Raw genomic sequence first — 27,230 nt, forward strand, 5'->3', positions numbered from 1 at the left:
TGTGCGTAAATAATTTTGTTTTTGAAGATAAGGTTAGCTGAAGACCGTGGAGCATGGAAGCTTCTCAATTGCGGCAAGTAACCTATCGACAATGGCAGAATACTTATTACGATTAAGATCTCATGTATTTGTATCAAAACATGTGTGTATTTGTAAATGCGATTCTGTGTTGGTCTTTTGTTCCTATTGGAATCGATGTTTTGCCCTCGTTGGGATCAATTTTTTGTTCCTTCTTGGAAACAATCTTGCGGGCGGCATTGTTTGCAAATATCAATGTTGTTTAAATTTTACCACTTCTCTATACAATTTAACTGCATTTACTACTCTCTATAATTTCCAGTTATATGAATTTTATGTAGAAATGAAGGTCTTGTGTTTATTTAATTTTACTAATCTGATTCTTTCGAGACAGCATTAAGTGGTTGGCCACACTGAATTCATGGATTCACATACGATGAGCGTTCGAAGTGATTTCCCGTATCAGTTGGAGGTTTAGGGCTATTTTCTCCTCCAATTCTTTACGAAAGCAATGAATCATGCCTACAAAAGCTCTGTTCCCCTCTTTCTCTTTCGTCTTTCAATTTCTCGGAGGACTTAGACAGCGGATACGAATGCTGCTTCGTCGTTCAGCCTCTTAAGCGATTTTCAATGGGGGCTCATTTCGTAAGAAAAACGACCCATCGTTATTTCATTCTTTAGGAAAAAGCCGTTCTCTAATTGGCGTTTCCGTTGATATTGACAGAATGTAAAGAGAGAAGCCCTTGATGACAAAGACAGAGAGACATTGAAAAGTTTAAATTAAAATCCTCTTGTATCTGGTGTAAATGTAAGTTGAAAAAAGACGAATTTATATTACTATTTACATAAGAAATCCGCTTCTTTTGTCATTTTACTGAGAAACAGAGGTCGTTAACTAGGTTTAAGTACAAAAATAGACTCGTTATACTCTGTTATGAAATGAAGTGCTTAGTAGAACCAAACTTTAGCCAACAAATATAGAATTAAATTATATGAAGAAAACATAATCCTACTTGGAAACACTATATATATTGAACCGTTTATGTTGAAACGTGTTTGTAACTTTTAAACTAATACATTAAAAGCACTAATATTTTGTAGCATGCTTCAAATGGCACTACATAACGTCATTATGTTCTTTAGATCTACATATGAAAAGGAAATGGACAATACTACATTTATTGTTCAGTGTTGCAAACTAAGGAATATACAGTATCACAAACATCCACAAATTTTGAAAACCTCTGCAATACTAATAACACGAGTGAGACAGACGGGATAATGAGACATCTATGATATCTTAATATCGAATACAGTGACCATGATATCTTATTTTATTTTTAACAGATGCAAAAATCACAGTACTATTAACAGCAGTTTGATACTTCAAACCATTCCGGAGATAGGATGAACACTCATAGTTTACAAGACTGCTTGAAACTATGTTACTGCAAGAATTTAACATAACCAAAAGCTGCATTGTCAAGCAAACAACGGAAGGTAATAATCTTTTTAAACCTTTTGCACAAATACGGCAATCTCTTAAGCAGCATGGCAATCTCTTTGCACATATTTAATGTCCCCGGTACGGTTTTATGTATCAATTTATGGCAAATAACAATATTGTGGAATACTGTGCAATACTGTGAATTACTGTATGTTTATTATGACTACATATTCATTGAACTATTCAAATTACTGTTACATAATCCCAAAAGTCTTTTGTTAATACCACTCAATGCAGTAATTTAATCTCAAAGAACATTTTACTCAGACTGCACATTGCCAGAAAAGTATTTGTAACGTGTGCGTGGGTTTTCTCGGGGTTCTCCCGTTTCCTCCCACTTTCTTCATTCCACCATTTCATTCATCTCTCATAATCGCCGTCTCCTTTAGCCTAACCGGCATAACCGTGGGACGTAAAACTCAAAAATTTCATTTCATTTCATTTCAGTATTTGCAAAATCATTACATTCATTTCATCATTTTGTAAGAAAAGGTAGCAAGCGATATACTAGTGTTGTTTCAACCATCATCCCACATTTCATTGCATTGCACGAGCCTTCCGGGTTGCATGATTCAAGACGTCATCATCTTCTCCCATCAAAACAGTTGAAACGCACTTCTCTTGGTGGATTGTTTTGTTGAACGTAAAGTAAAAGAGCAACCACTATTGAAAGTTATGACCGTCTCCAGGCTGTCTGGGACCTGGAACGTGCAAAGCAGTCCATGAAGGAAGTCCAGGCCACCATCCAGATATCATCAAGGAACTGAGTTACAACAATCCATGCATCACCGCTGACAGATTTTACGGGCTGTGAATTCCAATTATCAACTTCAGCTTTGACAGGAGGTTACGCAGCAACTTCGGATAATCACTTCATTAATTGTAATAACTACAGCATCATCAAGAATAAAGGATAGTTAAGGCAATTCCTCATTTCGTATTATAATAGTTAAATCTCTTCTTCTCACCTCCCTATTTTACCTTTCATTCAATCTAGTCGATATTTTATAATTTGAAATTTTAAGTCTTATTCATGCATTAAAGCATAACCTTCCATAATATTGCGGTAATTGAGAGTGAGTTGTCAGTTCTCACTACATTTACATCTCCTTTATTGAGTAACTTGTGGTAATTCATGAACAAATCATAAGTCAATGTATTGGACGTTCCAGACCTGCACAATATATGTATGTGTGTTGAAAATTTCATCAACCTTCGTGATTAGACGTGATACTTACTTAGGCATTTCTTTTTCCGAAATAAAGCCTGTCAAATTTTCAGTCTCTTGTAAGTTCGTTCCTATTTATTCGAAATACCTCATATTATTATAAATTCAGAATCCACAATTTCAACAATCTGAATGTTCGTGATAATGTAGCGTCCTTAGGGTGTGGTTATAGCGAAATTTTCGTATTTCATCCTTACCTTTTCAATTTTTGCTACCTGAAATCATCCTTCATAGAATACCATGTTTATGCCGAATTTCTCGATTAATTTTCCTCACTTAGAGGAAAATCAAAGGTTTGGCACCAGAAACAATATATTTCACATTTACCAAACACATAAAGTAATGAAATACAAAGTGTCTCGAAAATGACCACCCAACACGACCAAACTCAAAAAAATATATATATTAAATATGCTACTATCTTCATACACTGACAGTTCCAAATCCCCAGTGTGTCCACTATGTTGTAATATATTTGGTGCAAATTAAGAATAAGTCCTCAAATTAAAAAAGAAATTTGTTTTACTTTTAACAGCTTTAGATTAGACATGCAGGTTTTATTAAATGAGTGTGCTAATTGGTTCTAGCTCACAAGCACGTACTCGTGTTTCGTGAGTTGTTTTATGAGCGTGAGTTGAGTTTAGTATTGTATTTGCTTCTTTTGTATGAACTTACGAGTATGAGGAATGTCTTCAAGTAAGTGTAACATACATCATGTGTACAAAAAATTTACATGAGTAAAATAAAGTAAAATTACCTTGTCATATTTACTTATTTCTCAACCGCACAACAAGAATTTTCTAATAGAAATAATTTTAACTTTTGTCTAAACCTTTTCATATTTTCTTCATATTTTATATCAATAGGCAACATGTTCTACAACTTAACACCACCATAACTTATACTTTTTTGATACATTGCTGAGCGGTGATTACACAAATGAAAATCATTCTTATTTCGCGTATTATGATTATGTACATCCTTATTTGTTAAGAATGCCGATAAGTGTTCTTTCAAATACAAAAAGAGACGATACAAATATAAACTATCCAGTGCAAGTATATTAGCCTCCTTAAACAAATGTCTACAAGAAAAATTCAGCTTCCTATTACAAAGTATTCTTATGGCTTTCTTCTGAATTTTGAAAACATTAAATCTCCGACTTGAATTTCCCCAGAACATGATACCATATTGCAAGTTAGAGTTAAAACACGAATGGTACAAGGGTTTAGCTAATTTTAAATTTACCTTCTTTCTAATAATCCTTAGTGCATAACATATTTTATTTAATTTAATAATAACTGACTCGATATGAAATTCCCATGTCAGGTTATGATCTATAGTAAGACCTAAAAATGAACAGTATGTTGTATAGTTAATTTTATTTTGGTTCAGATTCAGGTTAGGGTATACCTGCATAGGTTTACTGCACTTGTTATGAAAATTTATAGCAATGGATTTTTTAACATTAGCAAAAATATTATTATTCTTCATCCAAAGAGAGCATTCTGTTCCAATAATTTTTCATTTTATCCACTCACTAGCAGATTGGTATCGTCAGCGAAAAGGGTAACATCTGCCGAACATATGCTCTTTTTTTTAAAAAAAAAAATCATTAATATATAAAAGAAAGAGCATGATATTTACGTACTCTGCATATAGTTCGAAATATAGGCGAGATTAAGCAAAAACCACGCTCAATTAAGGTTTTACATATTTTCATATCAAATGTTAATTTATTCTTGTCACGTTACTCGTTTCCTGACTTTTAGGAAGACACTACTGACCTACTGCTTTAACAGGAACCTACTGACGATAACAAATGACTTACGATTTTAGAGATTAATAGATCAGAACGACAAGAAACATCTTTCTAATTTTCAAAGAATCTCGCTATCGGACTTTCTTATCATGTTAAATTTAGATAGACATAGTTTGAAAGAATAATGTGGAAGAAAGAATTTGGATGCTACGTTATTGTAGTCAATATTTAAATCAAAATGAATTTAAGTTCCAGAAAAAGAATACGGAGAAGTAAATAGTTTTTCTCAGAGATCAGAGATATTTTTGTTAATAAGAAAGAATACATATATATAGCAAAACTTTCAGAAAACAGTTCTCAGAACTACTGAAAATAAGACTTAGATTGCCAATTATTAAACACTTGAAAATTCAAACTATTATACTTAGAACAAAGACGGTTTATTGATGATATACTCTTACTCAAAGTACATTAAACGATAAAATTCACTGTGTTTGTTTCTGAACAAAAATGCATTTCAACAGTCTACTTCGAAACAATATCCTGTTCTGTTTCAAAAGAGCTATACTTATGCGCGTCCCATACTAGAGTTTGTAGTTTAACTACAGACAAATTTGTATAATTAATAATAACATTTTTGCAAACGGAAGAGATTTTTGAAGCGGAGGATGATAGGTGAGACCGGGGCTGGTTGGTAGCAGGAGCTGGTTGACGAACTGCATATAACTCCTTCATTAATTAACATAATGAGCAGTTGCTGCTGTCATAAAAGAGCGACCTATGGATGCAGCTTCCACCTTCATATGAAATTTGTAACTTGCGGATTATGGTGTCTATTAGATAAAGAGTGTTTTTGCCAGGCTGAAATATTTTTTTCAGTTCTCAGTAAGTTCAGTAGTTCAGTTACAACATCACAGAATCGTCACTAGTTGGAGTACAAAGGTAAGTAATATAGCATTAGTTAGATCTGAACTTTGTTTTTATGGATATTCAAACAATAAAACGTAAATGCCAAACAATTGGACCCTTGGATCGTAAACCACGATGTTACCTGTGTAGCCACGGTACCAGTGTTGGAAAGGGCGATTTTTGTTATATATGATATGGTTTGCAAACTTTAAGACGCGTATTCTAGGACGTTTGTGGCTAGTGCGTTCTAGATCTTCCCAAATGAACAGTATATGTTTGCGTGTAACACATCAAACAGATAACACAGGCACTGGCAACATTTTTAACTTACTGGCATTTCACCTGCAAAATCTGTTCCAGTGAATTGTAGATGATTTTCATGCGAAACCTGAACTGTTTACAGTGTATATTTTATATGCGTATTTCGCGGCTATATTGGATACACGATGTAGAAATTGTGATCAATTTGTATTATTTTCCTCGCCTACTAGTGGTAATAGATCTTTACACCAAATTTCTTTGTTTATAGTACGAGCTGTTTGGTTCAGGATTTTGTTCGGCCATATTGATTTTCAGATCGCGATACCTTGAACCGTTTAATGGTTTTCGTACACGTCTAGTGATACTGTACTTCCATAGTACAATTTGTTTTCCAGACACGAGTCGTTGACACATTAACATTTTGATCGACCCGGCCATATTGGGCTCAATACGTCAACGTGCGCGAAATTTCAAACCCATAGATGTGTAGTGTTTATACATATATCAATCTGCAAACATTAAGTCAATCTGCCCATGGGAAGTGGATGAGAGGTTGCTTGCAAAAGTCGATTGGCATGAACTTCGAGCCATATTGGATTTATCCTTTGCTGTCTGCCCGGCATATTTTACCAGTATTCCTTCGTGGTCCTCCTCTATCTAAATATATGCGCAGTTTTCGGATCCCTGATTCTTAGGAGAGAACCTTTACTTGTGAGAGTTAGTTATCTTACATAGACTCCCTCCAGCATTGAACCTCTTATGCCATTCAAAAATACCACAACGGGCAAGATAGACTTACAACCCCTTAAACCTTTTCAACATCTCCAGTGTTTCCGTTGGAGCTTTTCCTTAGCGTCCACCGAACTTGAAATCTCATTCTACCACGCTCTACACTGGCTATCGGTTAAGGTTTAAATTTCTCAAGGTCACACTCAAAAATCATCATTATAAAAGAACTAACGTTGCAACAGAAAAAATCCGACTCGTTTCCTAATTACTACACTGTGTATATATGAATTGAACCAGGATATGGTGGTAGATTCGATATAAATTACATCTTGCAAAAACCTGCATAGAAGTAGATATCAATGCAGATTAGCGTTAATGGTTATTAAAATCAAATTAAGATCCAAAGGTTCAAGTTGTTATAGGAAATTGTGGTTTCGAAGCCAGGGAAAACAATGGACAATTGGACGGAGGGAAATGAAACAGAGGACCAAAACAATGAAATATCACCAGACAGAACAGTAAAACAAAAATTTCGAGATTGAAGAAACAAGTCTAAATAAGAGAAAACTTTACATTGATAACTAATATAAAATTCCATGTGAATCCAAAATAAAATGGAAAACATTGAACTTAATGGAGAAAGAAAAACAAGGCAAATTACAAAACAAGAATACAACAAATTCATAAGCTGAAGGAAAATAAAGATACGGGAAACAAAACAAGTCTACAGTAAGTCCAAAATAATTCCAAAATACTGTAGAAGAAATGAACAGAAAGAGTTTGTAGAAAGCCTACCTGGAGGTAATATAAGAGAACAGCTTATTGATTGGAGAAAAGCTCCTTTTTACTTGGCCGGATACTCACTCCTGCGAATTGCCTGAAACGTTCTTAGCCAAATTTGACATGGTGATTCGAGAGCAAGCGCTGAGTGTATAGCAAGAGGTCGCATGTCCCGATCGAACTTACCATTGAGGAATAATTTTATTTTTATTTTATTTTATTTTAGTTCAAGCACAACACAACAGGCTCTAGGTTCAATTATTGTGTTGTCTTTGACGAAAACCTAGATGCCTGAAGCGTTCTTCAAACTAGATGCCTGAACTAAAACTCTATGGATCAATAAAGGTCGATTGTTTCGCTCGAAATTTGCAATTATGGCATACAAAATTTATTTTAATGGCAGAAAATGGACATTATTGAAGACAGAGATACAAAGTACTTGTGAAAGAGGGTCAAATTATGTAAAAATATGTACAGTTATCTTACAAAGCAAACAAGTTATTTGCGCGGACTTAAGCTAGACTAAGAGGGTTATCCCGTGAGGTAGACTAAGAGGCTATATAGGCGTAACAGTCTGCGTCAAAACAACGCAAAGAAAATTTGGCGTTTTGGATTATGATAATCGGCATTGTAGCTGTATATATGCCTATATAACCTATATGCATTTTTGTGTTGCATTGCGGTTCGCAAATTTAGCAAAGATCGATATGGAATAAGTCCACAAAACGAATCACCTTTAAATTCTACAATGGGAATTAGAAAAGCATAAGAAGGAATAAAGCAAGGAGAAGCTAGAACAATAAATATTATACCAGTTGAATTAACAAAAGGATTATGAACAAATATAATAGAACTATGTGCATTACTAGATGAAATTTACATGACACAAAAAGTGCCAACATATTTTAAGACAAATATTATAATTTCAAATTACAAACATTGTTAGGTTCCTCAAATCTACGAGCCTTAGGTGGGCAGGTCATATAGTCAAAATGGGAGAAAGTAGGAACGTTTCCACAGTTTTAACTGGAAATCCAATGAGAAAACTACCTTTGGGAAAACCTAGTCGCAGATGGGAGGACAATATTAAGATGAATCTCGCAGGAATAGGAATACAAAGTAGAAACTGGATTCAGTTGGGGAAAGATAGAAGTAAATGGAGAGCTTTTGTGAACGCGGCATTGAATCTTCGGGTTACATAGGCCATAGGGTTATTATAATATCAAATCCAAAGATAGAAAAATTCTCCTCCATCCACAGGCCGGTAGCCAGCCCAAAAATGTAGGGGGCCCGGTAGAAGTTACGGGGGAGACCTAACCATATTATAGTTCATTTGCAAGCCTATCGTGAGAATTTTAGGGGGGCAGTGAAAAATTAGCGGTACCAGCCCACCCTAGCCCCCCGTGGATACGGGCCTGTCCCCCCATAAGCGATACGTGTACCATTGCATGTGTAAGAAAATCTTACGCATTGTCATTGTTAAGAAATAGAAGGGAAATTAACGAGGATCTGTTGGAAAGCTTAATTGAATTCAGAAGAAGGTGAATACGAGAGACAATTCTAGTTTGCTTTGGCTTTATGAAGTAACTTACTTTAATAAAGACATTAGTAGATTTTATACATAGTGAAAAAACTAGTCAATTTAGAGAAAGATAATTACATGATCCTAGGGAGGGTAGATAACAGGAACAAAAGAATGTCATACAAATTGTACAAAATCCAAACAAATCAAGAGGTATCCAATATAGAAGAAGGCGTTAGACAAGGAATTTGGTTTTCACAACTATATTCTTGAATATTGAAACATAAACATACATGTGAGTGGAATGAAATTCATACAACAAATTTGGGATATAGTATACATGAAGCTGCATCAGTTCCCGAAGGAGCAGGACGCTTATATTTTAGGGATTATTTATTGAGTATGTACGAACTTACAAAGGGGGTAACAAAGCGACTTTTATTTACTTATCGACTGATACGAAAATAAATAAGAACGTACCTGTACTTTATATCTGCATGTGTACATTATCTATGTACTTTGTATCTATGTTCCCTTGTACTTTATCTATGACTATGTGTGTGGGGAGGGGGGAATTAACGCATATCGCATGTCTTGTGCACATGGATACTTCTTACTATTGCACTACGTAGAAAATTTATGGTATTTCATGTAGAAGTGGTAATAGAACTCAGAAAAAACGCAGATCAGGGGGTTCTCATGTCCAAATTTGTTATATAATTGTACAAAAATTATTAAAATTTCAGAGCTGTACAACACATCTAACTTCGGTAATTCGGTAATCCTGAAGCCTTCACATACCGGAATCCAAGCATCTATACGTCCCAGTATTGTATCAAACACACGAAAGGTTTTAGGTATGTTCCTGAGGAACTGTAAGACTACAACATTGTCTGCTGAAGGCTGTGACAAACAATGTGCTTGCCAACCATTCAGCACAATTTTGAAAGGCGATTCGTTACGTGACCGTGCAGGTCAAGAAAGCAGTGGTACCTGATATTATCCGAACAAGGCTTCATCATACATGTAACTGAGCATTGTACTTTTGAAACATGGCGTCCTGACTTGTTGGAAGGTATTGCCTTACCTTTAGGGCTGACCTGGTATGGTGATCATTGGAGAGCCTATCTTCGATACGTAGCGACAAAGACTATTGTCCCCAACACCGTCTCAACTGACATTCACAATGCACGCTGGTAGATTCTGTTTACAAGAATAGTCAGGGGTGTAGCCAACAAGTTTATGTAGGAGAGGCCCGTCGTTTTTCAAGGGGGGCCAGTTACAATGTATAACCCCCCAAAAAACAAATGTGTTGCAGCTAGTGTTTTTGATGCTTGAAAAAACAGGAAAAATTTGATTTGCTTCCGTCGAAAAACTATTATTATTATTATTATTATTATTATTATTATTATTATTATTATTATTATTATTATTATTATTATTATTATTATTATTATTATTTCTTTATTTATTTTATTTTTATTTTTGCTTTCTCTCCATAAATTATAGTCCAGGTAGTTTTAATTATGTTTAACCAAGAACTACTGCCCCGGACCAAAAATACTTTTCTGCATAACTATTTCAATTTAGCCCTTGTATATAAAACCTATCTACATAAGACTGATTTTCTTTGAAATTGCACTTAATTTCTTTAAGATTTCCTGACAAAAATATTTATTTGTTACTAGCATCGATTACCCACTTCGCTGGGTTAAAATGAAAAATTGAGAGCACTACTCCGTATCTCATGTTTTTGATACCCGTGAAATATGCTGTTTTCATTTTTAGTGGCATCGATTTCAACTGAATCGGAAAGACCAGTTCATCTCAGAAACCCCGAAAATTATGGATTCGACACTAATATAAGTCATTTTCGATCAGTTTTATGTATTTTCCTTTCCCCTGCCCCAAGCTGCAGTGCTGAATTTGGATTTAATCAACATGAGAAGTGTCACTGTCCATCTCACCGACCTCGAAAACTAAATATTCGGCACTAATACCTTTCATTTTTGATCATTTATAAATGTTCCTCTCCTTTCTTCCTTTCCTAAGTTGCACCGACAAAGTGATATGACAAAACCGTCTCAGGTCTAAACCTCACATATGATGAAAATTTCATCGAGATCGGTCGGGTGTTCAAGAGTGGTGAAGCCACAAAGACATTTACCTTTCTTTTTCTTTTTTTCATATATATCTCCCCTTCCTCCTCCCCTATCTTGTACCCTCAAAGTAAACTGACAAAATTGTTCCAGGTTCGAACCTCATTTATGTTGAAAATTTGGGTCCGTTGGGTGGTTCAAAAGTTATTAACTTTTAGTTACTTTCACATGTATATATATATATATATATATATATATATATATATATATATATATATCACCTCCTCCTCCCCATGGTTCTACCGTCAGTCTGAAACTATAAAAGAACCTTCCAATCCCGACCTCATCTATGTTGAAAATTTGACTCAGTTCGGTGGGGTGGTTCAAGAATTATTAAGTCACAAACCCAGTCACTTTCATTTTTATTTATATTGATTCGTATATATCCCCTCCTCCTCCCCCTCCCCTATGTTGTTCCGTCAAAGTGAAATAATAAATTCCATCCCAGTCCCGAACCTTATCAATATGGAAATTTTGATCGAGAACGGTCGGGTGGTTCAAAAGTTATTAGGTTCTATTTATTACTTTCTATCTCCCCTCCCCTAACTTCTACCGTCAAAGTGAATAGCTCAAATCAGTCCCAGGCCAGAACTGCATCTACGTAAAAAATTTGATCGAGATCAGTCGGGCGGTTCAAAATATTAAGAGTCACAAACAGTCCCATTCCAATTTTATAATATAGACTACCATCAATTACCCGTTTCGCTGGGTTAAATTAAGAAAAATAGTAATATGTTCCCCTAGTCAGTCATTTTCTACTATTCTTTGATATTGGTCATTTTCGATTATTTTTTATATATATCTCCCTTCTCTCCCAATTTGCGGGACTGGGACACGGCATCGGAAGTGTCACTGTTCATCTCAGCGATCCCAAAATCTATAGATTCGACACAAATATCCGTCATTTTCGAACATTTTAAATGTCTCTCCCCCTCCCCCTCTCTTAAGCTACACCGACAAAGTGATATGACAAAAACCATCTCAGGTTTGAATTTCATCTATGTTGAAAACTTGATCGAGATTGGCCCTGAGGTTCGAGAGTTATTAAGTTTTATTTATTTTTATGTATCTCCCCCTCCCACCCGCTAACCTAAATTCTACCGTCAAATTAAAATGATAGAGAACTTCTAAGTTATAAATTTGATCGAGATTGATCGTTTGTTTCAAAAGTTGTTAAGTTTTATTTAATTTTTAACTCCTCCCTTCCCCTCCCCGAAGTTCTATCGTCAAAGTGAATAGATAAGTACTATCCAGGCCAAAACCTCATCTATGTTGAAAATTTGATCGATATCGTTCGGATGGTTCAAGAGTGATGAAGTCACAAAAATAGTCAGTTTCATTTTTATTTTTACATATTACCCACCTCGCCCTCCCCTACGTTGGACCGTCAAAGTTAAAAATTATCCCACGCCCGAACGTCATCTATGTTGAAAATTTGATAGAGATCGGTTGGGTGGTTCAAGAGTTATTAAGTTTTATTCATTTTCATATACCTCTCTCCTCCTCTCTCCCTCCCATAAGTTTTACCTTCAAAGTGATGTGATAAAAATCACCTCAGGTCTGAACCTCATCTATGTTGAAAATTTGATCGGTCGGATGGCTTAAGCATGATGAAGTCACAAAGACAGTCACTTTTATTTTTACTTTTTTAATAAATATATTTCCTCTACCCTTCCCTTAAGTTGCACCGTACAAGTGAAATGACGAAACCATCCCAGGCCCTAACCTTATCTATGTTGAAAGTTTGATGAAGATCGGCTGGGTGGTTTGAGAGTTATTAAATTTTGTTCATTTTCATATATTTCCCCTCCTCCCCTAGCCCTAATATATACCGTCGAAGCTAAATGATTAAAAAAAAAACTTCCAATTTCCGAACTATGTTGAAAATTTGATTGAAATCGGTCTGGCAGTTCAAGAGTTATTAAGTCACAAACTAGTCACTTTTATTTTTATTTATATCGATTTTTATATGTATCTTCTCCTCATTCTTCTCCCCTACGTTGTTCCATCAGAGTGAAATGACAAAATCCATCACAGTCCCGAATCTCATCTATATTGAAAATTTGATCGAGATTGGTCGTTTGGTTCAAGAGTTATTAAGTTTTATTTATTTTTCCATCTCCCCTACCTCCCCCTCAACTAAGTTCTACCATCAAAGTGAATAGCTAAAGACACTCCCAGGCCAGAACGGCATCTACGTCAAAAATTTGATCGAGATCGGTCAGGCAGTTCAAGACATTAAGAGTCACAAACATGTTCATTTTCAATTTTATAATATAGATTCGTGACTTTAAAAAAAAAATATTAACAACTGTATCTCACTTCCTGTTTTATACCAGGTATCATAAAATAAACGAATGAAATCCAAACTGTGAAAGTGAATAAAAACGTTGTTTTTCACCAATTTTCCATCTGATAAAAAATGTTGTTTAAAGCACTAGTTATAGCATACAAAAAATATAATGTACTTACTAATTAGTTTAGTACCATTGTTTTATGGTAGTATTTATAGTACCTTGTTAAAATGTTTGACTTCAAACTGTCAAATATAAATGACACAAATTGTGTAATCTGCTGTCACAAATAAGTATAGGTACTATTTTTTTCCAACCGGTATAAGAAAGAGATTCCATACTTTTTTTCGATTGGTATGATAAAATAATATTTTTCCACACTATTTTATCGTAAAGTATTAATTATGTGTAAATTGTTATTTTTAAATGACTTAAGATAGGTAATCTTACGAAGATGTTTTAAAAGCTGGTCATTTGGGGGGGGCAGGAAATCATTTGGTGGGCCTAGCCCCGATGCCCCCCCCCCCATGGCTACACCCCTGAGAATAGTATCTAATACATGTGCTACTCTCTGTGTGCCCACTCTTCTGTAATATCCCTGCGTGCAGATTGAGAAGAGGTCGTCAAATAAAATAATATTTCACTTTTACGGCTTTAGGTGGCTTAGTAGGATAGGATGTGGAATAGTAAGGTAAGTAACTTAAGACTAGTAGAGTAGATAAGTTTAGGTTAGTAGAGAACGTTAGGTTGTTAGTAAGGATCATGAGATAAGCATAATGGGGTTGATTAGATTGGATTGGTAGAGTACGTAAGGATCTTTTAGTAGGATGGGATAAGTTAAGTTGGGTTAGTAGAGTACGTTAAGTAGGTTAAGATAGGTTAGTCAATTACAAAATATGGTACTGACTAAGAATAGCCCGTCATAAGAGTTGTAATTTTACGATTAAAATTAGTGACTGCATTTGAAAGAGAATTGTCTAGGATATCAAATTCCATTGTCCAAGGGATTTTTTACAAAGTAGGACACCAGAATTTCTTGGTTATCAGTGTAATGTTAAATGTGTGAACCCATTACAAGGGCTTCACTAGGGTTAAAATAAGTGAGTGCATATGAAAGACGACTGTGAAACATACTAAAATCTACTGGCCGGGTATTTCTGTACGGTGTGGGAAACTGTATTTTATGTTTACAAGTATAGAGTTCAAACTGGGAAACCATTACATGTACTCTAACCTACGTGATTTACTGCCATACCTAGTGTTTTTTGTGCTATCCTTGTTAATGTGCGCGTCCCCCGCCACTGACTCGCTGCTGCCCTGTCCTGACTCGGTTACATATTATTCACACTTCTAGTGCCCGGAAAGTATACATGGTATTTTTATTTTGCCCAGAAGATTTTATGGCATACGTTGGAACTCGTATTATACCCGTAAGGGTAAATCACCGCAGGGGTGCCCATAATGGGGGGGCTATGACGCAAAGTGCGTCATTGAAATATCTGGGGGGGTTAAAATATGTATAAATATGTTTCAGGGAGTGTAAAAAATAATCGAAAAGAAGATTTTTTCATGGAAGAACACTTACGGGTAGACAATTGGTGGGGTGCGTCAATCACATAAGGGGGTGGGCACCATTGAATTCCCGTAATGTGAATTTTACATCCATGAATGCAACTCCTATCTTAAAAGACATTTTCAAAGACACTACTAGGAAATTTTCTGAAGAAATGATTCCATACTAGGATAGCACGTAATAATTTCAGGAGCATGACTTTGCACGCATATTATCAATCTGTTTGCAATTATTGAGCACATGCCAGGGTAATAACAATGTAGGGCGGCTTAGGGAGTCATTTAAAGCAAGAAAAGTAAATGAAAAGTTTGATAGTCTCTTCTTAATCTGCACGGTTAGGTGAGTTTACAAGAGTACATTAGGTTAGGTTAGTAGGATAGCTTGGGCTAGTGAATAGAGTAAAGTAGGTTAGCAGAGCATGCAGGGTTAAGCTTTGTACATTGTATTTACATGAACAATGGTTCTCATAGTGATACTGGTTTCTATTTCACTTGTAATGGTTTCATACTATTAACGCCACACTTGTAGGCAAAATACAGCTTACTTACACAGTCCACAGATAATCCACCGGCAGAAAACAGTAAATAGTATACTTCTTTTTCATCTACACTTATTTACTTGAATGGTTCTGTAACAGTTGGCATAGTTTGAGCTTAGTAATCCTACACTTTTGCACATAAAATTCAGCTTTATTATATTGTACAGAAATACTCTGGCGACGGAAATGAATATATCTAGTACAGTCCTCTTTCCTATCAAGTTCTCATATTAATCGTAAATTTACAATTTGTTTGACAAACTATTATCAATCTGCACATAACTTTATCAGTCTTGGGAAGTAACGTAACGAAAGTAACGCGTTACTTGTAGCGCGTTGCTTTTTAAGTAACGATTTCTAGTAAGGCGTTACATTTTCCAAAGTAACTGTAACGGTAACGCATTACAAATTTTTAAGTAACGTACCTAATTTGCGTTACTTTTTTGCGTTACATTTCGGATGAGTAACCATAACATATTTATATATTTTTTTCGGAAACGTTTCTTTCCTGTAAGTAAATTTCTCAGAATGCAGGAATGGAGCATGAACTATGTGAGAGACCGACAGTAAGTCACCAACACAGAGAAACAGATAAGATCTTAGTGCCACTTGTTGCTTTTGGAAGATGATTATAACCTCAGGGAAATCACGTGTACTGATTGCAAGCACCTGGAACATTTTGTCATAAATTTTGACAGCTGCAAATCAATACATTCAGTGAGTGAACTGCGAGTGCAATCGTAGTCTAGTTTACTTTGGTTGGTGATTTTATAAAGATGGAGAACGAAAACATTTTACCGTTCGAACATTTGAAAATATACTTCTTCTGTAAAGCTAAGAATGATGGCGAACAGAATTTAAAAGTAAAGTATCTGAAGTCTTTGGCGGGAAATATTTATCAACAGCCAGGAGTTCGCCCACAAGTTTGAAGAAGCATCTAAAATTTTTTTAAAAATCTTTTTAGTTAAATTTCTACAGTAGACCGAAATAGCACACACACAAATATTAAGGATCAAACTGTTATCCAAATGTTAATAACTTGTTTACGCGTACTTACAACGATATCATGGTTCTTTTTAAATAAATTGAGCCATTAAATAACTCATACCCCGTTTTTGTATTAATTCCATTTATTTATTTAGTTGTGCTGACAATCTCCTATCGAACATATGAATATCTCTTTTATATATATATATATATATATATATATATATATCGATATTATATCTTCCTTCTTTTTCTTCTTTTTCTCCTTCGAATAATCTAACCAGTCTAGTACATATATAAAATACTTCACGCCCAAAATTTACAAGTAATAAAAATTTACAAGTAGTAACAATATACAAATATACAATGTACCGTTGTATATTATGGTGCCCGACGGACTTTTCTTTTTGTTCATTTACTCAATAAAAAGAAAAATAATTCTGGACCATTTACCTTTACATGTTGATCATTCGAGTTTTCGAATGCACCTCGTATACTTGAAAATTACAATTCATATAATTATACATATATATCATATTTAATTCTATAACAATATTATTATCATATTTATTTTAAACTTTAACATCATCTTCATTTATTTATACATTTCAACGACGATAAGGCACATTCGAAACTTGATTCCTTTTCGGGGCCATTACATGCTTGTTACAATTTAAAAATTATTTATTTAGGCAACATGAAGAAGGTTTTGAAAAAGATGTATGTGATATTCATATAGTTGTTCTTTGAACGTAAAATGATCGGATATATTTATATTATTAGCATATAATTCGAATGTAACAAGAACACAAAAGTAAGAATTGTTTAAAATACAAATTCCTTATAGAAAACATAAATTATTAACTTAAATATATATTTTAGTATTACAAAGATGCTTTTAAATATACTTCAATAACATGGAACACGAATAATGCGGTTGATACTGTGTTCTGCTATCATAGGAAAACGCATGAATATTATGAAATACAAATATCAAAGAAAACACTTAACATTAAGACATATGTGGCGATATTAAGAATCAATTTGATATATCCTTTCGGACTTCCCTACATTAGGTTAAATTACATGGCCAATGAATTTGTTTAGGTTGCATTGAAAGTCATAAACCGGAATACAGTCTTGTGCGTTATTTATATCTACAGTTCTTTGTTTCTTACTTTGAGAATTTTCATCATCTATGGGATTTTTAAGACTCCATCAAACGTGATTAGGTCTAATGCTTACCTGCTTCTTAGGTGAACGTAATCATACTACACTAGGATTAGGTTGAGTCACACAATCACATTTACCGTCACTACTAATGTTAGGTTCGGTTATCTTACCGGTAACACTAGGTTCATACAGGGTGAACAATAAGTACATGGACAAACTTGGACGGATGAGAGTACATCTAAAAAGAAGCAAAATGGTTCTAGTGAACATGAGGGAAATTCCGTCCCGTTTATTAGTGACAGAGTGTCGAAAGCGTTGGAACATGAACTTCAGAGGCGAACAGCTTAAGAACAATACATCGCAGAGAGTGCGGTTAGAAATGTAATTTCAAAAGTTATACCTACTCCATGGGTGCCCACAGAGGGAGTAAGAGGGGCAATTGCCCTCCCCTGGATTGTCGAAAAAGGTTATCATTTATAGGCTCTTCTGGTGACAAAAGTTTGAGTTTAATTACTTTCGGGATTCGATGACTGCTGCTTGCTTTTTTTAAAATCTGTGTTAATAGTGTAGTGTTCAGAATGGATATAAGACGCTTTGCTTAAGAGGCAAGAAGTTGAAAATATCGTTGTTGCCTCTGCAAGTGTGTAGAGGACTGAAAATATAAGGGATAGAAAAGAAGAAAGCGAGGATGATAAAGTAGGTGACGCAGCTTGCTCAATCGTGACATATGCTGGAACATACAGTATTGTGACCCACGAAAAAGACATTGAAAATCATCCAGGAGCACATCATGTAAATGACAATTTAAAATACGACCTGCTACGCTCACTGGGATTCTAAGATATTCTTACGGTTTTAAAACTGGCCTACTGATTGGTAATTCTCGTCTTTTCAGACATCAGTGGATTATGGGTCCTAGTTATGATACTACTCCGTTCTTAAGGGGACTTTCTTAAACTCAATGTTCACCACGGCGATAAGATTATTAGGCCTTTTACTACGTATAAAAACTATCACGAAGGAGCACGATATCACATGATATCTGAATGACTTAAGGAGTCAGTTGAATAGGCCAAATGCTTTTTAAATGCAATGGACAATAAGGCAATGAACGTGGTAGAACAGACGGATTCCGGACTCAGAAAGCAAATTGAAAGTAACGGAAAAAATAGTTCCTATATTATCTTCCATCTTTCCTGCAAAACACATGATTTACTTTTCGAGGTGATAAATCAGACTCTTATGTGTTCCATGATCATTCGAGGTCGTCGAGGTTGGAGACACTGTGTTCAAAGAACACATTGAAGGACGATCGGGCAATACGAAATATACTTAACACTGAATTCAAAATGAATTGATTTCACTTTGAGAAAAGGAATAAAAAATGTTTTAGTTAAGGAAGCCAATAAAAATCATTCTCAGTAATTGCTGATGAAAGTATGGACATTTCTGGCATAGAGGAGTTGTCACTAGGAATTCAATATTTAGACTCAACTCTAAACCAACGCAAAGTAGAACAACTCCTTAGTTTTGTGGCTCCTGAAGTTTTATCCTTTTTTCCAAAATGTGACCTTGATATGTCGAAATTACGTGGACAGGGTTACGATGGGTGCGCCACAATGGCAGGTGCGGAAGTTAGTGTGAATGAAATAATAAGAGAGCAATATCCCAAGGCGGTATTTCGTCACTGTGCTAGTCATAAGTTAAATTTGGTTATTAATGGCACTAATGAAGTTAAATAGATTTGAAATTCAGTTGGAACTATGCAAGATATGATCAATTATTTAGTGAAAGCTCCGACAGAAGAAATCTTGTTCCTAATGTCCCTCTCTTCTGTGAAACGCCGTGGTCTGCAAAGAACAAAAGCATAAGAATATTTTCGGAAAACCGCAGAAATAGTGAACTACCAAAAACAGCTGTCCTTTGGTAGAAACAGAAGCACGCGACAACGTGCTCATCACTTACATTTTTCAGCGTCATCTGGTACATTCATAATATCAATGCACATCATGGCCAAATACACATATTTTAGAGCCAACTACAAATGTTCTACAGGGAGACACAATAGATTTTTCCAAGGTACAAGAACACATTGGAGTTATTTTGGACATGTTTGAAAATCATCGCTGAGATGCCACCGACTGCTTTCACAAACTATATACAGTTGTCGAAGCCTCGGGTGTCGCTGTTGGGAGTGGATCAGAAACATTTCTTTCGCTTCCAGCTACTACTTGCACAGTAGAACGTTTATTTAGTATTTTAATGAGAGCAAAAACTTTGTTACGCTCAAGAATGGAGGAGGAAAGCCCAGTGGACTGTGTATATTAAGTGTCCATCGAAAACGTGTGCTTGAAAACAATAATATGTTCATAGAACAAGCAATTACAAGATTCGCTAAGGAGGATCCTGGTCGGCAGCAATTTCTGTTCGATGAACACCAGTGAATGAAATGCAAGCTGAGTAGATTATATTTATTTGTATTGTGTCGTTTTCCTGTTAATGTTACCCTAATACCTGATCTATTGATTGTTTTTAAATGTATACTGTGTAATTAATGAAGTTATAGTATGTGCTAAAATAATCGATCAGTTTGACATGAAGGAATATGTGCACACGTCTCTTAGGGTGATTGTGTGAGAGATCTTTATGTTTTACGTTCCACGGTTATGTACCGGCTAGGCTAAGGAGACAGTGGTTGTGTGTGAAGGAATGGGATCTCTCTCTCTCTCTCTCTCTCTCTCTCTCTCTCTATCTATCTATCTATCTATCTATCTATCTATCTACATATCTACAAAAGTCCCTTGCCATAGGCCAAACTCGGTAACTATTGAAGATATGAAAAAAAAATGATAAGAGAGCATTTTAATTGCCAAGTGTGGGTTGTCAACCTAAAATAGTGGAATTTTCGTAATTCGACAAACCGTTTAAGCTCAACACTTGTATAGCACCCAATAGTAAAGAAAAATGCAAATTTGCCACGTCAGTGGAGCAAAAGATGGAATTAAATAATCTGGAGCTGAAATATCCTGGGCCAAGGGGAATAGAAAGGGAATAGAAAGGGGGCAAATTAAAAAACAAAGGAGCAGACCTATCCCCATCAGGATCCTGCCACCTATAGTCGGACAATTTGACCATGCCGATCAGATGCCGCGGTCGGATTGCCGGCGCTAGACACCAGCGTCTTTCCGCGCGATTTTCGACAGCGACGAATGGTTGTCTTGCCGAGCAGTCGGCAAACAGCCGAAAATGAGCATTAAATGCGCCGGCACCGCCGTCGGAAAGTTGCCTTGCAGAGCAGTGGACAAACAGCCGTAAAGGCGCAGCAAATGCGCCGGCGCCGCCGTCGAAAAAAGACCGGCATAAGAAGTCGGCAGAGGGTCAGAAAGAGGCCTTTCCAACTGTTTTGCCGACTCTAGCGATACTCAACAGTCGGCAAAGTGCATTTTGTTTTACTATTTTCGACCGCTTGCCGCCTCGGCAAAAGGTCGGCAACTTTGAACAGGTATATCCTCCGGCGGCCCTCCACAGTTGACGGCGGCAATCCCTTTTTCCGACCACGATTTCGTGATGGGGATTTGCAGGGCCCACGACAGTAGCGTCAGCACCACTAGGTGCTAGAGGTAGGAGAGAGGAGGTATACGAGGAAGACAAACAAACGAAAATAAGTCGTGTCGTTTTCTTACAGGTTTACTGTACATGTTAGTGAGGAGAAATGTACATATTTCACGCACCTCGGCACTTACTTCCAGACGCAACAGTCCTGCGCACTATGACAATAGCTACTCGAGTTGGTGTCCCTCCTACTGGTGGCACAAACGGATACGAAGTCGCACACGCCAGAATGTTTGGGGTGTTATTGCTCGGCACCCGTTCCAAATATTCTCCTGCAGCTGTTCCAGTTTTCTGGGTCTATTTCAATATACAACGGACTTTATATACCCCCACAAGTAAAAGTCTAATGGTGTGAGGTCAAGTGATCTGGGTGGCCATTCCACGGGACCCCTTCGACCAATCCATTCGTCAGGACGCACCTCGTTGAGCCACGTCGCATTGTGCGGCCGTAATGTGGCGGTGCTCCATTGTGCTGGAAATAAAACACACGCCGTGAAACCAAAGGCATTACATCCATATACGGCTGTAATGTGGTGTGCAGATGCTATAGATACTAGTCTGATGTTAAGCTATCGGGCAAAGACAAGGTGCCCTAATATGACATTGCCGTGTATTTTACACACATTCAATCGCGGATCGGCTTGATTGTGCGCTTCAACAAATATGTGGGGGTTCTCGCGACACCAATATACAGCGTTCTGTCCGTTGACTGTGAAATTGAGATACAAAGTAGACTCATCACTGAATAGAATGTCGGCCTCTAGCATAGGATGTTGTGTTCGTGCCTGGTGAAACCAATCACAGAACTCTGTTCGTCTGTCTGTATCATCCCCATGTAACGCTTGTACAAAATGTATCTTGTAAGAACGATACCGTTCACGTGCAAAAATTCTGGAGACCGACTTCTGAGATACTGACGCCTCTTGTGCAATCTTCCGTGTTGGTCTTTCAGGACTAACTGCCATCTTTGCAAGCTCATCAACAGTCATGTCGCAGGATGTTGCAGTTCGAGGTTGTTCACTACGGGGCATGTCCGCCACGCTACCTGTGCATTTAAAGCGTGCGACGAGTATCGAAATGAGTTGGTGGGACAGTGTTACCTCATTTGGATGACGTCTGTGATACTCTGCTGCTGTTTCCAGTTGATTCATTTCAGCTGCATGAAGAGCACCATTTCACCTTTTTCTTGCATTGAATACATTTTACGTTCTCAAAACACACGTGACTCAGGTGAAATCGATAACACAGAACTACTCTCAATTCATCCAATGCGGTCGCATTAGAAACCCCACGAACAAATAGCCGCGTGACACAGGTAGCTCCGATTGCTATATACGCTGGTAATAACTATCAAAGTCACTCAGACAAATAATCTGTGAACGTACAGGCTGCGACCTTGCCAACTTTGTTCAAATGTATTACAGACCACCAGTTAATTGGATTTGTTGATCCATTGTTTCTTCTTGAGTAAACAACACCGATATACTGCTCTGACAGACATTAGTGCGTAGAGTCAAGAGCAGCAACGCATAAACCAATGGCTAGACCCGAATCACAATTTACGTAATCATACTACTAGTACTACTACTACTACGACGACTACTACTAATACTACTACTACTACTACTACTACAACTACTACTACTACTACTACTTATAATAATAATAACCATATAGAAACGAAATATACACAAGCAAACATCTATAATAGACATTTACATGGACACAAGAAATGACACGATCCAATCATCCCGACTGTGATTTTCCATTGCTTTCCGGAGTCCCACCAGGCGAATGCCGGGATGCTATCGTCTCTACACTGCCCAGGGCTGCTGCCTTTCCCACTCCTCATCTTACCTAACAAGGCGGCTGTGACCTCGGCGTTTGCGGACCGAATCCTTCCCTTAGCCCTTTCCTTCCATATACCAATATTAGTAAATCAAGGATATTACCCGTCCACAGAAACAGGCGACTTCAGTTGTGATATTGTTTTCCGCACGCTTACCTCTCACAGTAAACCTGTCAGAAGACGACACGGCTTATTTTCAATTGTTTGTCTTCTTCGTATATCTCCTCTCCCTCTCCCTTGTGGTGCTGACTCCACTGTCGAGGGCCCTGCAAATAGGTCTGCTCCATTGTTCTTTAATTTGCTCCTCTTTCTATTCTCCTTGGCCGAGGGTATTTCGCGCTCCAGATTACTTCATTCAATCTTGTCCTCCACTGACGTGGCAACGTTGCATTTTCCTTTATTCTTTGGTGCTATACCAGAGTTGACCTTAAACGATTCGTCCGATTACGAAAATTCCACCATTTTAGATTGACAACCCAAACTTGGCAATCAAAATGCTCTCCTATCATTTTTTCATATCTTCAATAGTTACCGAGTTGGCTTATGACAAGGGACTTTTGACTCCCTCAGTGTATATATATATTCATATATATATATATATATATATATATATATATATATATCGGGTGTTGCAAAATAAGTGTTACAACGCTTGGGAGGTGACTCCTGCCACTGAGACAAGAAAAAAAGTTCTCTTGAACTTTCCGCTATCGGACATAGTTTCAGATCTACAACGTGCCGAAAGCGTGGGAAAATGACTTTCGGACGCCAATAGTTCGGAAACTATCCAACGTAAAGAGGGCGGGTAAAAAATTCACTGAAAAAGTCATACCTGCTGTATTGAATTTTGCATGTTTCAGAATCCTATCATGCACGCTCAAGGGATTCCCCAAAGTAACGTAGGGATTCCCGGATAATCCGCCAAATGAAAATTGGTCTAAATTGATATGAATTGATAGGGTTTCTACCAGGTAACAATAATTCGTTTGTATTAAGTCGATATCTGCAACAAATACAAAATGGCGGACACCTTCTTGCCCGTTGTGTGTGGTTGCATAATCGCCAGGTACGGATGCTGGCCAACAGTGACGTTCTCAGTATTAAGTGTATCGAATTTGTACTCAAATGCTCTAGAAAGACATCTGGAGTGTCGGTAAAGCACAACAGATGAAGCAGGGTGATCACATGTGTGGAAATACTTAACGAAAAATGCCCAGAAAAAATGTACTCATACTAAGTAAACGTGAGTTCAAAGCGTCGGAAATGTAAGGATTAGCGTAAATAACATGAAAGCCATTGCCAATTCACCAATAATATTCCCTTAAACCGATGCAATATGATCTGCACGGTTGTATACCAATAAGGATGCAACAACTGAGGCCAAGTTGAAATTGTGCAAGGGGACTCACAAAGAAACTAGGTAAACTGAAGGAATGTCACTAGTGGGATCGCATGGTCGATATTAAAATGTGGTCAATGTGTGTGTTGATATCGACATGTAGTTAATGGACAAATGTCAACATGTCCCACTACTGCTGGGACACCGTCTCACGTGGAAAAACTAGGAAAATAACGTTGTACATTGTGCTATTACATCTGGTGCACTTTTTGGTAGAACGTAACTAGAACACGATTGTATCAATGACTCTCTTTGTTTGGGACATTGTCCCACAGTCGACACATATGAAAAGAAATCTCTTAATCCATGGTTCAAATTCTGATAGAGCATGAAAATAACAAACTTGTATAATGTCGCACGTCTTCTGGGACGTATGACTTACTCAAAATATAGGAAAATATCTCCAGAAATTCGTGTCTTATACACAGTACACATGCCAATACAAAGATGATAATGAACCAATTTAGCACACATAACACTACAGCTGGAACACCATACATATGGCAAATAAAACGACATGAGAAATAGAAAGAAACGTCTTAAAACTCTGATTGTTTACAACTGTGCAGTAGGAGTAATAACCTGAAACACACAAGCATGTCGGGAGGCTGTACAAGAGCGCTTGCCAAACAAAGTGGGTACTCCTCAAAGAAATGAATACAAAGAAAGTGAGGCTTCCTCGAGCCTCAGGGCTAGAGCGCTCGCTTTCGATCGCGTGGTCGCAGTTTCCAATCCTACTGGGAGCCCACGGCCTCAGATTCAAGACCCGAGTAGTTATTTTCTATTTTTCGCACGTGGGACGGTGTCCCCGCAGTAGTGGAACATGTTGACATTTGTCCATTAACTACATGTCGATATCAACACACACATTGACCACATTTCAATATCGACCATGCGATCCCACTAGTGACATTCCTTTAGTTTACCCAGTTTCTTTGTGAGTCCCCTTGCACAATTTCAATCCTTATTGGTATGCAACCGTGCAGATCATATTGCATCGGTTTAAGGGAATATAATTGGTGAATTGGCAATGGCTTTCATGTTATTTACGCTAATCCTTACATTTCCGACGCTTTGAACTCACGTTTACTTAGTATGAGTACATTTTTTCTGGACATTTTTCGTTAAGTATTTCCACACATGTGATCACCCTGCTTCATCTGTTGTGCTTTACCGACACTCCAGATGTCTTTCTAGAGCATTTGAGTACAAATTCGATACACTTAATACTGAGAACGTCACTGTTGGCCAGCATTCGTACCTGGCGATTATGCAACCACACACAACGGGCAAGAAGGTGTCCGCCATTTTGTATTTGTTGCAGATATCGACTTAATACAAACGAATTATTGTTACCTGGTAGAAACCCTATCAATTCATATCAATTTAGACCAATTTTCATTTGGCGGATTATCCGGGAATCCCTACGTTACTTTGGGGAATCCCTTGCGCGTGCATGATAGAATTGTGAAACATGCAAAATTCAATACAGCAGGTATGACTTCTTCAGTGAATTTTTTACCCGCCCTCTTTACGTTGGATAGTTTCCGAACTATTGGCGTCCGAAAGTCATTTTCCCACGCTTTCGGCACGTTGTAGATCCGAAACTATGTCCGATAGCGGAAAGTTCAAGAGAACTTTTTTTCTTGTCTCAGTGGCAGGAGTCACCTCCCAAGCGTTGTAACACTTATTTTGCAACAGCCGATATATATATATATATATATATATATATATATATATATATATATATATATATATATATATATATATATATATATTCAAATAACACCGACAACATTTGGGAGGCGATTCCTGACACCAAGATAAGACAAAAAGTATAGACCAACTTGGGTGCACAAATGCTTCATTTCAGAGTTATAGGCCGGAGTTATAGGAGTTGAATCATGAAAAATTCAACTTTAAAGGTCCATAGTTCCTAATCTATGGTACCTACCGAAGTCGTGTCAAGACTTCACTGAGGAATTAATATGTGCTCTATCCCCATTCAAAATCCTGCGGTACTTCCGCAACAGTTTTTATAGAGGGAGTTTGTCTACGTGCATATAATTTGAAGTACTCACCAACTACCTCTATAAAAATATTTACGGAAGTAGCGAAAGTCTCTGAAACATGTATTTTTGGATAGGGCACATACTAGCTCCTAAGTGAAGTCTTGACCCGACTACGGTAGGTCCGGTAGTTTTGGAGCTATGAACATTTAAAGATCAATTTTTTTTTCATGTTTCGACAGCCTATAACTCCGAAAGGAAGCATTTGTGCACCCAGGTTGGTCTACACTTTTTGTCTTATCTTGGTGTCAGGAATCACCTCCCAAACGTTGTCGGTGCTGTTTTGAAACACCCTGTATATATGTATATGAAAAAATGTTAAATCATACATTCAGTAAAACGGTTGCGTCTCCAAACGTAAGTTTACATTATTTTTTTTTCCATTTCGTGACTAACTGAATCTTAGTTATTAAAATCTCGGACATCATATTTAGTAATGCATCTCTTACGATGTTTATGGTATAAGATAGGAAATAATTTTGGAAGACGTTTCGTATACGGTATGGCTCTTCTTCTTAACGATCCTCTTAAGTAACACTGTCTAGAGGAATTCCCGCTGGACTTGTCCCACAAGTTTTACAGGGAAGTTCGTGCATGAGGGTCATTCTCTTTAACCATCTCTGACGCTGGAGCTGGGATTTTGAAACGATTAGATTTCTGCAGAAGGCAGGGGAGTTATTTTCGAGATCCTTTTCCCAGAGGGAGTGACTGAGAAGAGGTTCTGAATCCCCTTGGAGACAAGACAACCTTAAAAGTAATCAAGAACGCCCAGAAGTACTGGGAGTAATACCACAATAAATCCAATGATTCACCACTGAGGGCTTCAACTTTCTATGGTTAGCAGAATATCCGTATAATACA

Source organism: Thermobia domestica, chromosome 14 (assembly GCF_964235325.1).
Source record: "Thermobia domestica chromosome 14, izTheDome1.hap1.1, whole genome shotgun sequence".
Classification (NCBI taxonomy): domain Eukaryota; kingdom Metazoa; phylum Arthropoda; class Insecta; order Zygentoma; family Lepismatidae; genus Thermobia; species Thermobia domestica.